Source organism: Chroicocephalus ridibundus, chromosome 1, assembly GCF_963924245.1.
Source record: "Chroicocephalus ridibundus chromosome 1, bChrRid1.1, whole genome shotgun sequence".
Classification (NCBI taxonomy): Eukaryota; Metazoa; Chordata; class Aves; order Charadriiformes; family Laridae; genus Chroicocephalus; species Chroicocephalus ridibundus.
In genome coordinates this window covers 191,661,092-191,679,189 of record NC_086284.1, presented here as the reverse complement: position 1 = coordinate 191,679,189, position 18,098 = coordinate 191,661,092, and the positions used below count along the sequence as shown (strand labels likewise).

Below are 18,098 nucleotides of genomic sequence, written 5' to 3'. Positions count from 1 at the left end.
ATCTAGATGAACAGAAAATGGTAGAAAATCAGGTTTGTGGCTCTTACACCACTTCATTTCCATTAACAATTGCCATTTGGAAAATAAGAATTTTAGTATAGCTTACCATCACACAAACATAGGAGGAGTATGTATTTTCTGGATGCTCCACAGATTTCTTCCTAAACCATATTTTACATCTATAAGCAATACATTTCAGTGACATGGTACAGATTCCTCCCACAGAGCATATAAATCCACAGTTTGGTTATAAATCACTTACATTTCTTCGGAGTCACTTAGTCACCTTGCCGTGCTGTCGGAAGGGACGGTCTTTTCCTTTGTGCTCAATCTGGTCCTCCTTCCAGAAGTGGCTGTCACCTTTATGGCAGGTAAGGACAAAAGGTCCTTCACTTTCACTTGAAATTATCTAAGGGTAAGAAGGGAAAGGAATACAGTAAGTGCAAGCATCCATATCATGTTTTATAGCAAAGTATTACAATCACCTCTTTAAAAAACACACTTCAGTATATTTACTGGGCCACATTCTTATGCACATGTATTGCATACCTTGGAAGAAATCCCACACATTTTACATCTTTCTTTCTTTGTATGAAACATCTAAAGTAGTCTCTGCTCCTAAAGTAGTCACCTACTCCACTCCTGAGATTCATAACAAGATTATATTACTTTAAAAAGTCCAAGTGTACAAATTAAAAGATCATTTCCTATTATTGATGATTTACAGTGCACCACCAAGACATTTTGAGTACTTTTGGCAGGGTTCAAGCAGGCAATCACAATTTGCTGAACACAAGTTCACTGGAAACAGTCTTGGTTATCGATAAATATTCTAATCTGAACCTTTTGTTAAACAGAACAGCTTTCTATTGTAGTACATCTTACGCTCAGAAAGTGAGACCCGGCGTTTACAATGGATAGCTCCATCAGACCACCAGAATCAAAACCATAAATTGAATGTTAAAAATTAGTGGGAAAGGAATAAAGAACAAAACATAACACATCATTTGCCACTATATTAATCCCCATCTTGAAAAGTGTGCTCCGCTCTGGTGTCCAGCACAGAACTCAACACAACAGAACTAATTAGCAAAGGTTCAGAGAAGAAAACATACATGATCAAAGATTTGGAATGGTTTTCATGTGAGGAACAATTCAGTACACCCCAACTATCCCAACTGGAAAGGAGACAACTTGAGGGGGGACATGACAGCAGACTACAAAAGCCTGAAGCACAGACATCATGTGTTCTCTATCCCTTGAACACAGGAACTGCCTAGTGAAAGTCAAGTTCAAAGCAAAAAGCATGAGTTTCTTCTCCACAGAATGGGTAACAGAACTGTGGACTTCCCAAGGATGCTGCTGATGCAAGAAGTTTTCATGAGTCAAAAGGTGGAGGCACCCTTAGAAGAAAGCATTCACTGGAGACAGAGAATGGCTGAGGTGAGCCAGTGGTCTGAACCAGGCTGACCAGTCTTGTCTCCTTGCGTATTCATTTATGCTAGTGTTAATTCAACAAATTCTTATATGCATTTTACACTGATATTCACCACGAAAGAACCAGAATTACCGCATTAGGTACACAGGGAGTCCAGTCTTACTTGCAGTTGAAGTATAAGCTAGATCCTTTTGAACTGCAAAGTGAACTCTGTATTTTACTACATGCTTAATAAATTTGATTGACTTTTCCAAAATAGCATCACCACACACACACAAAAAAGCAAAGTCTTACTGTAAAGCAGCTTTAGCCTTCCTCTCCCTGGTCCACAGTCCCAAAGCAGCCAGGGCAGAGGGCTACAAAGCAAGGTTCTGCTTCTCAAGTTGTTTGCTGGTCTCATGTGTTTGAGTCTGTAACTTCATCGATGTGTTCCCCCTTAGTGAAACACTTATATAAATGCAGGTTAGCATCTCCGTGTCCCAGGTTTCATCTCAAAGCAAACCTTAAAATCATGTACTCTGTATTCCAATATCTCCTCTTTTGCTTTAATCTCTAGGATACAGCAGTGTTTCTGATTTATTTTGGGTAAGTGCAGATCAATTAAAATTCCTCCAGGGAAGCCTTCTGAACCAGCAGAAAGTGAATGACTGCCACAAACACTTTTTGCTCTCATGGACTGGCATGTCAGTTTTTAGCAAAAACTATGTTAATTAATTCTATCCACACCTACCAGGTGTACCAAAGGAATATAACAAGTCCTTTCTGCTGTCTTGCTAGATACAGATCTTTGTGTCTGTGAACTGAGTATCCCTATATGGAGACTTATGCATTGGCACATTATACGAAGAAGCAGCCTGTACTAGCACAAAAAAAACATAACAGGACAAAAATAACTTTGTTCCGACACCAGTATGCAACCAAAGTTCCTTTTCCAAAATGCACGAATTCATACCCTAACATTTCACCCCAAAATCAGAAAGTTTCCACTACCTCTACGCACACACCTATTTATTAACGTTCTTTTTAGACCCTACAGTGAGGAATTTGAATTACTGATACTTTTTTTGGTCAGCTTAATATATCAGATCAAAGTATGTTTGCTGTTCTATCTATTCCCCCTCATCACTTCTACGTTCTGCAAAAGAAGGGGCTGCTAAAAGAAGGGGCTGCTATGATGTTTGCTGTTCTGTTTGCTTCTGCAGCTCAAATGGCTACACTGAGGATGAAAGAAAATTCACTGTACAGCATGCTAACGATCAAAGACCCATGTATTACTGGCCTATAGCAACATTTTAGGCCACCTCTCCCTTTTAGCATTTGTCCAACTTCTCTGTTTAGAATGTAAAATCTTAAGGGCAGGAATATAACCCATCCAGCTGAAAAGGAATCCAAGTTCTGTTTGATATCCTGCACGTCGCAGTGATACTAACTATAAATATGAGCAAGCTGTAGCAAACAAGAACTGAATGTCTTAGAATTGGTATATGAGCAAAGACAAGCTTCTCACAAAACTGCAAAATTCAGAGAAGTGGGCTCTACAGCAGGTAAAATACTATTGCAGGTTAAACCCTTTAAAAACGATTTGACAGTAGCAATAACAACAATTCAGAATTACCATCACCACCACTTCAGTGTTAGGAAAGAAAAACCGTAAGAACAGGTATTAGAAGACATCTGCCTACTGGCTGCCAAATAAAAGCTGTGATTCTCACTCTTTCCATACATGGCTTCAAGTTACAATTTAAAAGTTCACAAACTCTTCCTGTGAATATGATCTTGCTCTCTCACACAAGTGCACGTAAAGGGGGAAAAGCTGATATGCAATTCCCTCAGCTGCAAGTGCTGGGAATCAACAGTTACCCAAAAAAGTGTGTAGACTAAGAATGCTTTCTTTTCAATCACTTGTTATATAATCCCATCTGAAGGTTAAACGAGCATTCATGCTTGCTTTAAAAATTTATTCTGTATATTCCCTAATTCACCTATATTCCTTCCTGGTGGAAATCCACTTATATCAAAGATATATGAAGAAATTTTTGCATGAAGAATCTCTTAGCTTATGTTTTTGATTTTTGAAACAGCACATTGATACAAGTAACCTACAGGATTAAAGCGACGAACATATTCCAGCGTACACATATATTTATTTGGGATATTAAAAGCTACACTTGTGTGCAAGCTCACACCATTTCCATAAATTACCTAAGACACAAAGTAAAAGCTACACACGGTAATGTGATCTTATTAGCATTACTGTTATGGGACTTTTTTGGCAATTCATAAAGCCACAGCTGTGTTACAAAGCCATCCCAAATAAGCATTGGTAAAATACTTTATCCCATGACTGCCACGTATTTTTAGATTATGTTACAGAAAAGTGCATTAGAGAAAAAGTATTTGAGGACTGACTACACAAGCGAGGTTCTCAATTGTTTTGGGATTATATACCTTATTTACAAAAAATCCAATGGCTCAGGTCCCTGACTAAATATGCTAGAAAATTCTGGTTTTGTTTGTAAGCATCCTATTAATTTTGCTTTCAACATCTATAGTCTATTGGGTGAAACTAAGTAAAAGACTAGTGCAAGACCTGGGCTGAATCATAGCATATCAACAATCAAGGATTGGCATTTTCGTTTAAGACTGAATAATATTTACTCTAGTATGTAATTGTATAGTCAGCCTTTACAATCATGTGTCTTTAGTGTAGTGTTTATCTAAAAGCCTTTACCAAGAAATCTTATCTCACAAAAAAGTAAACTCACGAAAACAATCACTGCTTTGCTAATAAACGCTGGAACCTCCGTTAAGAAAGATGTATTAAAATATAGCAACAAAAGACACAAATATAACTGTGCAAAGGTCCCTTCCAGCTGATCTCTGGTACCATGGTCCTAACCTCGAAACAACATAATGAGTAAACAAGAGATCAGGCACGACACAAATAATAAAAGAAGTGAAGGTGTTATACTGGAAACTTCCCTAAATGTTGTGCCATTAAACTGAACGAAGCTGTTTGGCTTGACTACAATTTAAAGATGATTATTATGCTGTGATCAAAACACAATACTTCAGAAAACATCAGAGTTGGCACTATTTCCCTTCTTTCACACATTAAAAAGAGAAATGCAGGACAAATGATCTATCTACAGGTAAAATGCCTCTACTACTAGAGCCCATGCATTGGTGCCATTATAAGAACCGATAATATTCCCTATATGTTTATATAAATCTCCCGCAGGACCTGAAAACACCCTCTAAAATTTGAAATATTTTAAAATCTAACCTTCTCATCAGTTACATACTGAACTTTCCGTCTTCTGGATTTGGATTAACATTAGGAGCTAGAGAAACATTCCTGTTTCTCTTGCAGATTTATTCAAGTTTTATTTAAAAATATATTGACCAGAAGTACAACCTTAAACTGAACTGTAAGAGGATGGACTGGCATGAAAACAAAGGTAAGACCCACATCCAAATAATTCCTTGCACAGCTGGCTGTCTCCTGTCACAAAATAAACGCTATATACGAAATAGATGACGGAAGGCACAGGCTAACTAGCTGTACCAGGCAATCTGCCAACAGAGATATAATCCCAAATGGATTTGGGACAATCGGACAGAATAGTTTTGTCAACTGTTGTTAAACTAACACCCAACCTTAAGGAGGTTAAATAGATAGTGGTAATCTCGTGTAGTAGTCTTCTGGCAGCTACGGCTGGGAATATTTTTCTCCAGCAATCCCCAGTGGGAAGAGTGACACCTACTTTCTCCAATATTCCTTCCAGCTCTATTTGCCCTTCTCTTTCCAACGTCAGGCTGCCACTCGACACAGGGACACACTGCGGGATGTACCTAGATGACTGCTGAGCAGTTCGGTCTTATTCCAGACGTGCAGCGTCAGACACAATTGAGTCAGTCAGGGCTCTGCAACAGGCACTGGCACTGACAAGATGATAGGAGGAATTCAAGTCTTGTTTTTTAACCCACCTCATTTCTAAATGGTTTTGATCCCAATCACCTGAGAGAAACTCACTCACCAATATACAGTACTGTTACAGTGCTGCGGCACTCCTAGACCGGGGGGTGCAAAACGTTTCTGTAGAGGGAGAGATGTGAGACATTTCATAAAATTTCACTTTTTTTTTTCTCCCTTTCTCTTTTTCCTCTTTCTTTTGCCTTCTACTCTCCCTGTTGCTCAAAAAGCTCTCCCCTCCCGCTGCTCCGTGAGGAACAGGCCGCTCGCATGGAGCCAGCAGGGACAGAAGCAGAAGAGGCGAGCATTCAGTGACAGCCAGGATGCCTCCTTGTCACCTTAGGCAATGCTGGGACATGGGAAGGGCTTAGACGGGATGCAGCAAGGGTCAGCGATGCTGAAGCCAAAGGCACAAGGACACGAGGTTTGAAAAACACACTAGGATTGATAAACTCTGGAGACTGGGACAGCCCAGACAGTAGAAGCACATGTTTATTTTGAGGGGATCATTTAGATTTTTATACAAAACAAGGAAGACCTAATCTAAAAATGTGACCACCACTGTGCCTGAAGGGACTTGCTCTTGTGGAACTACCTGCTTGCCCCTGGGTGCTGTACGCAGGATGACACCCCCTGCGACATCTTCAAATCCAAAATTTCCCTTCTGAACTTTGTCAGGTTGGGATGTAATTAAAAGTTCAGATACACTGTGAAGTTTTCTAAGACAGTGTGATTTAATTTTTTTTCTTCATTATATTGGCTAGTATAAATTTATTTCACAAAGCAGTGCAAGTCACCTTTTTGAATAATTGCTATTTGTATTGTCTACTTAATTTTATACATGCAGAGCATCCAGTGGTTCTGGGGCATAAAGGCAAGATTTCCAGAGAGGATGCAGCCGCATGATTACTTAAGCCGCTCTACACTGGGGCTGAAGCAGTCCTAACTTCCCTCATCTTCCTCTTCAGCTCCAGCTGCAGACTCCCACTCCCTCCTTGTGCTGACCTGGACATTTGGACAACTGCAAGGTGAGACTCGATGATCTGAAAGGTGCCTTCCAACCTAGACAATTCTGTTCTATGAGACAGACCGGGGAGTTCAATTATTTGAAAAAATTCCTGCAAAACTAGGGATCAACTATTTAACGAAACGGGGACATCCCTGACAGGGCAAGAGAGGAGTGGGGAGATGTGGCCTGGATGAAGGTGGGACCACTCAGTGGTGATGTGGTTTGGCTCACCCTGAGTGTCTCGGGGCGCAGTCCGATGAACACGTCTCCCAGTGGTGGAGGCAGCGACGGCACCACCTCCCCCTTCCCAGCTCTGCCCACCGAGCTGCGCCAAGGCAACCGTGCGCGGAGCTGCAGGGTCAGCTGTGCTGGGGAACTGTTACGGTTTGAGACAACCTGTAACAATTTATTGTCATTCAGACAATCATTCCACTATCTGATCAGCCCTCCCCAAGTGCACAGGAGAATCGGGGAAAACAAAGAAACATAAGGGTTGAAATATAAATAGATTTAATGGAATAAGACTAAATAATTAACAATAATACTAAAGAACCAGTATTGATCCTGATACTAATATAAGATATACAAGGATTATACTCAGCCCATTCTGTCAGCAGGAAGCTGTGCACTCCCGGCAGCGGACAGCAAATGTCGGACACTGCAAGCGCTGGGGGAGGGAAGGGCTCAGGGGCCTGGCACCGGGGCAAGACGTTCTCTGGACTGCCACCATCAAGGGAGAAGGAAACTACGCAGCAAACTTTCTAATTAATATTGAATGCGATGATCACAGTATGAAATAATCCTGTCGGCCAGCTTGGGTCAAGTGCCTGGGCCTCGCTTCTCCTCATCCCTGCACCTGGCAAGGCCTGAAAACATCGAGACCTTGAAACCCACATACCACAGCTGGCTATAAAGTAAATATTTTCATGAGTTAAGGCACTAAAGTGTTCTAAAAGTGCAGTTTTCCCAAGCATTAGAAGAGAAGTTAGTCCTGCATCGCCCAACCCAGGACAGGAACTAGTCTAGATGAAAAGCAGCCTGGCAAAGTACAAGCTGTTTTCAGCCTCACAGAGTCCACCTTGCAGACCCACAAACAACTGCATGAGCATCTTCAGAGGAATAGCAATGAGGAAAAGGAACCAAAAGATGCTCAAGCCAGCACTGCTACTAAAGAAGCATTTACCACCCCGTGACCTAATCAGCCTACGGACTCCAGCAGTCAAAAGCTATCGGATATCGCTGCTGCCCACCAAGTGCCGTCATCCCCAGCTGCCTCCGCTCCTCTCCAGCCTACAAAGAAGCGCGAAGACCCCACGCTACAAATGAGCTGGAAGCGCGGTCCTCCGGTCACAGGTGTGGGCTCTCCGACAGCAACCCAAGGACAAGGACGGGCTGCAGAAGGGCAGCAAGGGCTGTAGCATTAAAACGCAGCAGCTGCTGGTTTTGATTTACATGTCTCAGAGAACTGGGCCCCATTACTCGAGTGGATGTACACTGCTCTGGCACGCTTTGCTGTATTATTGCCATATCTGTACATAGCTATGCACACGCTTGTGACTGATTCTCTAAATAGCCCGTTGTTAGTATTTATATTATAAAGTGAAAACTAAATCAAAGTAAAAGGCTAAGTATTTTGGCCTTAAGATTAAATGACTTCTTTAAAATACAAAAAGAGACCCTAAATTCTGCTTTATATCACTCTTCATTTTAATCATATTGGATTTGTACAATGTATTTATCACATTTTTTCCAGATGACACGGCTGTACTTTAACTGCTACAAAGTACAAAACTTCTGTACACGTTGTCTACATCATTCAGGGCACACATGAAAACAATTGTGGTCCATCATTCTACTAAACTATTGTCCACCTTTTAATAGTTTTGCTTAATAGATACAGGAGGGTAATCATTAAATGAAACCTTAATATGTGCTATCAGTCTGTAAACAGAGCAGCAAATATGGTATGACTGAGTTCACAGTTCACAAAATTCTATTATTTATATTTAATAATTTTAGATTTGCTTATGTATTCATTTTCCCCAGAATAAAAAAAAAAATATTTAAAAAAACCCACTTAGAGAAAGCAGGGGAAAAATACCTTATCTGCATTTCTCTTGCAATTCCATTTGGACAACAGTATTTCCTAAACGTAGCCTATTCACTGCTGGATATGTAATTACCTTCAGTTCATAGTCTAGACGTTAATGCTTTCGTAGTATTTAAGACTCCTTGTAACATGCTTGCTGCTTTAAGTAAGCAAGGCTAAATCTTGACCAGATAAATTAGCAAAGAATGCAATAAAAGCTGCAATAAAAGAACTTTATCCTCCAAACCTTCAAGTTGCTGCTAAATGAGATTTCTTTGAAATGCAGATCAGTTGAACTAGATTAGTGAATTTTAGCTCCTGTCAACATCATAACAAAATACAAATACAATTGTTCACTGGCCTTATCTCCATGCTTCCATCTGCTGCCTTGTTATTTACTTTCCTTGATTTACTATGCAGATCTAAATAAGACACATCAAGGAGGGCTTACAACACAATGGCTTCTTAAGCTTTACATCAAGGTATTTGAAACTGAAGCCCTGAAAGGGCTGCCATCAAAGACATATCTCTAATGAACTTCCATATCAGAGAAGGTTTGGTATTTAATACTGCTGTGAAAAGAAAAAGCTACAAATCAGAATGGCCTATGAAGGAAAATGTCTGCAAATCTTGATGAGATTAGCACCTACCAGAATTAATATCCCAATAAAAATGATATCTGGTTCCTTGAAGAGTTAAACTTCCAACCTTTGTAAAAATAATGCCTAGTGTCAGAATGGGAAAACTCAGCTGACAAGGTCGAAAGGTCAGGGTGGTTCTTTTTTCTCCACAAAATGTTCAAAAAGCATTTTTGCTGGTGGCTTGATTAAGATACTGTTGACAAACTAGACTTGGAATGAAATAATTAACACAGTCGACAGCACGACTACGGTACTTTCCGCAACAGCGGAATTTTACAGTATCTTTAAAAAAATTAGCAACAACTTCATGGCGAAACAACATAATCTAAAATGACAGCATGCAACATTTGTTCATCAATTTTACTATTTCCCTTTCTCCCCCACAGCAATCTATGGCCGTGCAGGATAAAATCTTCTGTCAGTTTGCTTAAAAAAACAATCCTTAAGTGCCATTTCTATTACATGCCACAACCCTGCTTGCAAAGTGCAATAAATGAAGGAAGAAGTTTCCTCCTCATGATTTCAACTCTATATATATCTGACAGATTAAACAAATATAAACAGCTTAAAAGTTTCCACAACCCACGTGTAACCTTGTGCAGTAAACCATCAGCTCTCGCAGCATGCTGCCGTTTGACAGGATTATGGTTTTTTTTTGCTAGGCACCAAAGTACATAAGCAAATGATACTTTTCTTTCTTAAGAAAGCACTTCAATCATTTATGTTCTTCTATAGCAAGGGAAGATCCCACAAGCATGTTCCGTACCGTGGATCAATCAGCTCCAAACCGAAGTAGACATGTTGTATGCTCCAGTGCCCGGAAATCATGCTGCAGGCTTCCCAGATGATGAAAACGGAGGTATGCAGTGCAGGGGAGCCCCACATGGCACCCGCTAGCTCCTGGGCATGTCAAACTTCACAACTACCCTACAGTCAATGACAGCAAACACCTTCCCTTTTCTTCTCGCCTCCAAACATGTACTTGTCTTTCTACCCTCCTCCCAAATTACAGGCAGTCTTCCAGAAACAAAGCCCCCAAACAGAAGCAGCGTCCCATGGCTACGCTGCAGAAACCACAGTTGTCTTTTTGCTAGATTTCATTTCATACGGGCTGTGTTCCAAGCGTTCTTATGGCCACGGGAGACCACTACCTTTCCCTGTTTAATGAAATGACAAAACAACAGATTTGCATATGTAGAAGCAGGTGCTGTAACAGGTTTGACTACTCTTGACCTAAAGCATGTAAAAAAGATTTATCAGCAACAGCTGTCCCTAAGGTACTGGGGCTCTGACGGACAGTCAAAACTTTACCATCTGCACCGCCGTGTGTTAAAAATGACAATCTGAATTAAAAGCTGGTCAACAAATCTCGTATAACTAATGCCTTCCGTATCCCCATCCATATGTTGAATTCCCAAGATACACAACACTTGGATTATCCATTATAAATACCAATCTTTAAATCTAAATAAAATAGGACAATCTAGGAAGATGGGAAAACTAAGTCTGTGGGAGTTGCTACTTATTCACAAAACAACTGTTTAAATAATACTTTGAACGTACGTAAGTTTGAAATGCTTCAACAATTTTATGTAATGATATAAACTTCTGTTCTTTTAAAATAGCATTGTATCTCTTTTCAGAATTGAAAAAATAGCTACAAATACTTGCATAAGCTAATTTGAGGATTTACAGTGCTACAGCATTGTTTAGCTTGTGGATTATTAACCAATACAATTTTTGTTTAGCTTAACTTCTCAGAAGCCTTTTTTGAATGCCTTGACAAAAAAACTGATTGATCGCAAAACATTTCAGAGCATCTCTGTGCTCCCTGCACAATGAAGGTATCGCAGGGAAGTGAGGTTTGCGGTTTACGTTCTGATTTTTCCGTATGAAGAGGAAATGTGGTTTTTCCCCCGGACCAGAGGAAGGAACCTGAGAGTCTGAACGTGACCCCTTGGTGAACACAGTGACTTGTTCTGGAGCTATGCTACCAGAAGGTAGCACCATATGCCCCGAGCCCCAACTTGGATGCTCTTTCTACAGCCTAATGTGCTTGTCAAAAGATGTTAAAATCACAGATTTACTTTCTCTGGATATACTTTGTTATTGTACAAAGTAAAAAGAAAAGATAATACCATTTATTATGACTTATATAGACCACCACCCAAATATACTCTCATCAGTTTAAACTGGGAGATTTTTTTTTATTGGTGAACAGTTTCTGAGGTGTTCAACATCACATCAATCTTATGCCCGGTACCAATCACAGCTATTATAACTCTTATTGATCACAAACTAACTACATTCTAAACTTTAGCATTAATAATTTTCCTTCTCATAGAAGTGTGGAAAAATACATCCCATTAGCTGAAAATGAATGAAAATTAATGATTTTGCTCCACTGAATTTCACTGAGTTTTTAATTTATTTTTTTTTAAAAAGATTCAGAACACCACAGATTTTATCACTGTCATCCAGGCAGGAAAATTACCACAATAAGAAAAAAATAACCCATGGAGCACATACTGGAAGCAAATCTAAAATAACAGAAAATGTGCTTCACAACATTTCTAATGATAATTTTAAAATGTCATGGCACATTTAAATTCATTCACTTTGTGTTTTGTTCTTTATTTTTTAGAAGAAAGAGAAGCATTTTATTTAAAAAAATATATATGCACGTATATATTTGCAGGCACTGCTGAAAGACAGGAGGTACTTTTTTCTCAAGTGAATAATAAAACTATCTTGCAGAATTTTGTGAAATTCGAGTGATCCTTCAAACAGTTACAATTTCATGGAAAAAACAATGCAGACTTGAAAAAAAAGAAATACAATTTATTTACTCGCTAAGCTGTAACTGTCTGTTGAGAGCTACAGTGATCCCCCTCAAGAGCATAAATATTTAGACAAATTTTAAAATGTGTATTATATACTTGACAGAACGTATTTACATGACAGCTCAGAGCTTAAGCAATCTGATCAGAAATACTTCCCCTATAAAACAAAGTCAAGTCAGAAAAAAAAAAAAGGCAGCTCAGCCACGTAAAGAGGCTTGAGATTAAAAACATAACCATTTAGAAACAGATTAGCCATTTAAATGTTTGCGTCAAAATTGTGATAACCTTCATCCTACTTCCCGATTCACTGGATCCTATGTATGAGTTTATGAAAATCGAAGATGAGCAGCATACAGCATTAACTCTGTGTCTTCTTTTACTAAGCCATTTAATTGCCTCCTCATTATCTTCTGCCCTCCTCTCCTGCAGGTGCCGTGTCCTGGGCAGGCAGGGCGCCTTGGCATGGCACAGCACGGCATGGCACGGGCACATTTACCCCTCTGTGACCTACTGTGCTTTATCTTGGAAGAATTTAAACGCTTTACGTATTTTGGGATCAGATACTGTGTCTTGGAGATTGTCTTACAAAGCAGTAACACGCGCATTCTCAGAATCATAGAATGGTTTGGGTTGGAAGGGGCCTTAAAGATCATCCAGTTCCACCCCCCTGCCATGGGCAGGGACACCTCCCACTAGACCAGGCTGCTCAAAGCCCCATCCAGCCTGGCCTTGAACACTTCCAGGGATGGGGCATCCACAACTCCCCTGGGCAACCTGTGCCAGTGTCTCACCATCCTCAGAGTAAAGCATTTCCTCCTAATAGCTAATCTACATCTACTCTCTTTGAGTTTAAAACTGTTACCCCTGTCATCAAGCCCAATTTTTAGACACCACCATGACATGACTGCAAGGGGAACCCTCCCTCTGACAGGATACCGACTGCCAAGGGCGGGAGACTTGGGACCTCAATGCGACTGAAGCAAACCGTCAACACATGAGAAACGCGTGTACAGAAAAATCTGGTAAATAAACTTACAGGCATAAACTCCCACTGTATTCTCTACTTTCCAAAAGAGAAAGGGGCTATGTAAGGAAAACAGCCAGCTCAACGCAGCCATCAGACACTTCAACAAGAACTGCTGCCACCAAGCAGCAACTTACTGGAAAAAAGGTGTAAAAGGTTTGTAAGAATACATGTATTGAAAAGCTATCATGTGAGCAACTTGGAGGACCATTTACGCTCTGGCCAGTGAAAACAGGTACCTCAAGGGAACTATTTAGATTAAAAGAAGATGCAAAAACTGAGACAGGAGGGATTAACAAGGAGTGGACCCAGAGACAAACAGTAAACAGGAAACACCCGCTCAAAGAAATTAGGTTTGGACCACCTTTACTCACTGTTTTGTCATACTAAAATCAGATTCATCCTACCTAACTTTAAACACCTAAATAGGATATAGTTGCTACCTAACACGGAGCTCCCAGCAGTGCCTGCGGCTGTCCCCCGTAGGGCAAGGGGAGGAGCGAGCCGTGCTGTCCCGGTTCAGGAGCATCACTGCAGTCAGTACCTGATGTCTGAATGAACAAATCCAGCCACTGTTAGGATGAATCACGAGAGGGAGTAGACTGCAAGAACAATTTTTTTTTTAAGAGAGAAGGAATTGTTGGATACTCTTCTAAATGTAAAGCAATCTGAGTTAAAAAAAAAAGTAATTTTTAACTCCAGATTGTAGGTCCAGTTTTACATTGAATATGTCACAAAGCATAGCTTACATAAACTACATGGATTTTTTTTTCATGACTTTCGGACTGTTTAGATTCGGTGACTATTAATGTTGAATTCTGTGAACTTAAGGGTATCTCTAAGTTATCTATTTCATTTACAGAACAAAACATGTTTAGTTATATTTATCTGCAATTTTCACTGTTTAAATAAATTAAAAAGCCAGGAAACGATGGTGAAAAAATGCTGAGAATATTTGTTTTAAAAAGACCCAAACCAAAAAACAAAACCTGAGCACATATGGACACCACCTATTTGTGGACTACAAAAAAACCATAATACTTGTCAAATAAATTATTTCTTATTCTACTCTCCTTCCAAATTATAAAGCAATCACTTAGACTTGAATTTTGAAAACTGTTGCCCTTTGTAAAAAGATGCGTGCCTCATAATGCACACAGAATGGTTTCTTCACAGAGACTTGTTTACTTAATATATTAAGTAGCATACAGAGGTAATCTTTATGCTTGCAGCACATAAAATCCAGATTATTACAATTTTAGATTAAAATAAGATGCCAATTAGTGAATTTTCAGATATTAATCTCCCTGCTGAAGTCTTTTTCCTTATTGTTTACACACAGCAATACTCCTTCAAATTTTAAAAGTGTGAATCTTAAAAAGTAGAAGAATACAATTATAAAATGTTCTTTATTTGCAATTAGATTCCAAGGTTGCAGAATACTGTATCTGTCCCAATTTTACAGAACTGCTTAAGGCATCTGCCAACCAAGTTTCAAGAGGATTAGCTGTAATGAAAATGCAACATATGTAAATACAACCACGTATTTAAATGTCAAATATTTCAAACACAATAGAAAAATTACAAATCCAAAGTTATCTTTCCAAACATATAATTCTATCAACTCCTTCCATGAAAGATAAAAACTTGGAAATGGTATTTTTATACCGTACAAAACACACAACGTGGCAATATGTTGTTAGCCTTCTTAATATATCTCATTATTTAACTGAATGGGGATTTTTTACTAACACATAGCGTACTTCACTTTTAACACCAATTCCACATACTTCAGATTCATCTTGTAGATTCAGAAGAATCTTGGTCCTTGTGCTAAAGCTAGCAAAACTATGGTATGCTATGAACTTTAAAAAAGCACCTTTTCCTTTGTGCACTTTGGGTATCTTGTTTACTTGTCATGATGTATAATAATAGCACAGGAGAAAGAACGCAATTACACAAGAAAATAAAACCGTGCAGCTAAAACTCGTCTGACTTCAGACACATTTTTCTCATCTCTGGATGTGGTACAACCTTGCTGTGAACTATTAGGTTTCCACTACTTAGAGACAGACGGTTTCATACTGCTCAACAGAGATTACTGCTGTCTATCTAAATAGGGCTTACAGTGGCATCAGCATATTTTATTAACTCAGAACCATAAATCCTATTCTTTTGTGCTCTCAAAGACCAATACTCCTAGGGTCAGTCAAATTTACAACAGCGTGGCACCTACCAGGAGGAAGCTTCAAAGTGAGGATATGCTCCTTTCCAAGAGCCCCCCAGAAATTCGGGTATCTATTGAAAGTTTAAAAAGCAATACCCCATCCTTGATACTAAACTAGTTTCCCAAGCAGATTTTTAGCTCACTGCAACATTACACAGTATCCCAAAACATTCTGTAACGCCTCACAACCCAGGTTTTCTTTGTGGTTTAAGAATTCTCCTTCTTTTGCATGATAAGCATGGACCTGCAGGCTAGCAGATCTTAACATCCGCGCTTCTGTGACTGGGACTGTGAACATCTGTGAAGGAAAAATCTACACATTTTTGAGCATACAGGGAATATTCCTTTATATTCCATTGCACACCAGTGCACGGAAGTGCTCTTACTAGCACCAACAAAATTATTTTTGCATATATTTCTCAGCTATCCTCCGAACTCACAAAGGAACACAATTACATCCTGCGTGTACACCGTTAAGGTCTGGATAGCAAGATGAAAACAGAGAAGACAAAGTCAAGGAAGTAACAACCTAAATAATACAGAAATTTTCAATTATATTCAAACTCTACAAACCAAAACATCATTTTAAATAAATGGCTGATGTCTGCTTACATGTACTTCATTCTACTCCCTCTGAATAAATGGACTAACTGTCAGAGGTAACTCCCAAACAAAATTTTGACTTTACAGAAACAATGATGCAGTTATCTAGATAAACACTGTTTTGTCACTGAGGTGCACCAAACATCATTTAGCCCCATGCAATCTTCAGAAATACAGATCACATCCTTAGTGCCTCGTCAGGGAGGAACCAGCCTTGGCATCTCCCTCGGCATCGTTCAGTGGCACTCAACTCTGCAGGGTACTCCAGCGGTTTCCACAATGCACGAAAAAGAGAAGCACTGCACAACACTTTGCTGAACTTGGAAACACTAGAAGAAAATACACACTAACTCCATCAGTTGCTCTAGTTTTTACCCCTTTTTTCTCCCCAGTGAGCATCCTAAATCAAAATCAGACCTCACAAAGACAAAGGTGGTTCTGCTCCCCTTGACAGGGCAAGCCCTGCACACTGAGGAGAGACCTTGAGTCCTTTTCTAAGAATGGATGGCAAAGGTAGAGTCAATCCATATTATCAATAATTATTGAAGTGTTACTACTATTAAATATCTATAATGAAATAAGTCAATGACTTTAAAGATCCCTTCCTTTTGCTATAAACAGCCTTATTTAAAAACATAGAGGCTGTTATCGAGGTACTACAATCTGGGGATCTGATTTTAAAGTAATAAACCAATTTTAAACAAGACCTTCTCAAATTGCAGACCATCTACTATTTTATCGTACTTTTATTGCAACACAACACTATTCAGTGAAACTTCACCCTCAAATAGCAACTTAACAATTCATTGCTATCACTGCTACGAAGTGAAAAACAGTGAGCTTTGAAGCCATTTGATCTCCTCATATCAAAACTGCAGTCTTGTACTGATTTCAGTCTACTTAATTTGCTATTTTGCAACAAAAAAGTAAATAGACTATAAAAAGCAAAGTGCCAGAAGTAAACACTTTGATCAACCAAATTCTCTTTTGAAAAACGAAACTCCTGCTGTTCTTTTTTAGAATAATACCTTTACATTTAAAGACAAAATAACGGCATGTGTGACTTGTTTACATCAGATATAGAAATAAACCCCTCCTAACTGTAGAAAGCACAAAGCTTTGTTTTGGTAGTTTATGGATAATATTTAAGGAAATGCTTAGAACACTTAGCAGATCTTCTGACAATTCAGCAACCTCATCAGTACAGCTGCTCAGACACCACGGTGATGTGCATCGTATATAGACTTCTGAAAAAGAAGTACCAACTCAAACACGGGCATGTGATTTTAGTGTATAGAAAAGGGACAGGGTGCAATTATACGGCATGTAACAAGGTAGGTGTTGCAGTATCATATGGTGTATCATCAATAAATGGGAAAACTGCTGAGTCGGAAACACATGACTTGCTATGATGTGCATGCCAGCAAAAATACGGTTTGGGAGGAACTAATAAAGTGGCTGACCCTCAGAAAAAAAAAAAAAAAAAAAAGTGCACTAAATATTTTAAACATGAAAACTTATAAGAAATATAAAATTTAGCTACCCAAGTAAAATTACACAGACACTCCTTTCTTCAGATGCATCCCAGCCTGCATCTGCAGGAATACCACGCACGCTTTGAGCAAGCTGCCACAGCCTCTGGCTTCTTCTGCCTCAAACTCTGTTAGTTATTACTTGGTTTTTCAATTAAGAGATTTCACAGTTGGGCAACCATCACTCTGACCACTATTTTACAAGAACGCCATCTTCAGAGATACGATGACCACTCACAATAATGTAGGCGATTTTTTTTAAGGCCAGTCAACATTCACAGGGTTTTTTCTCGAGACGGGGCAAGCAGATTTAACAGCTCGCTACTACCACAGAGGGAATGCTCTCCCCTCCTGTCCCTCTGCCTTCCCATGCCAGGCACTGGCTCCCACTGCTTACCTTATGCTGTCTACAGACATCTCAGATCCCTCTGTGAACCAATTCAATTCACTGCAACAGCAGAAATCATAGAACCATAGAATCGTCTAGGTTGGAAGGGACCTTTAAGATCATTGAGTCCAGTCATCAACCTGACACTGCCAAAGCCACCACTAAACTATGTCCCTGAGCACCACATCTACCCATCTTTTAAATACCTCCAGGGATGGTGATTCCACCACTTCCCTGGGCAGCCTGTTCCAATGTTTGATAACCACTTCGGTGAAGAAATTTTTTTGCCAGGTTGGTTTTCTGCTGTTTTGCTGAGTTAGTTTGACCC

At 39.5% G+C, this 18,098-nt stretch overlaps 1 protein-coding gene across 11 annotated transcripts in view; it reads right to left on the bottom strand.

Moving 5' to 3' along the window:
* FOXP2 (forkhead box P2) overlaps window positions 1–18,098 on the bottom strand; it is a 433,923-nt gene that overhangs the window by 364,613 nt on the left and 51,212 nt on the right. For all 11 annotated transcript variants that reach the window (XM_063323215.1, XM_063323216.1, XM_063323200.1 and 8 more), the window contains exon 2: window positions 263–409. The gene's annotated coding sequence lies outside the window, so the exon portion shown is untranslated. The remainder of the gene's footprint in view (window positions 1–262; window positions 410–18,098) is intronic.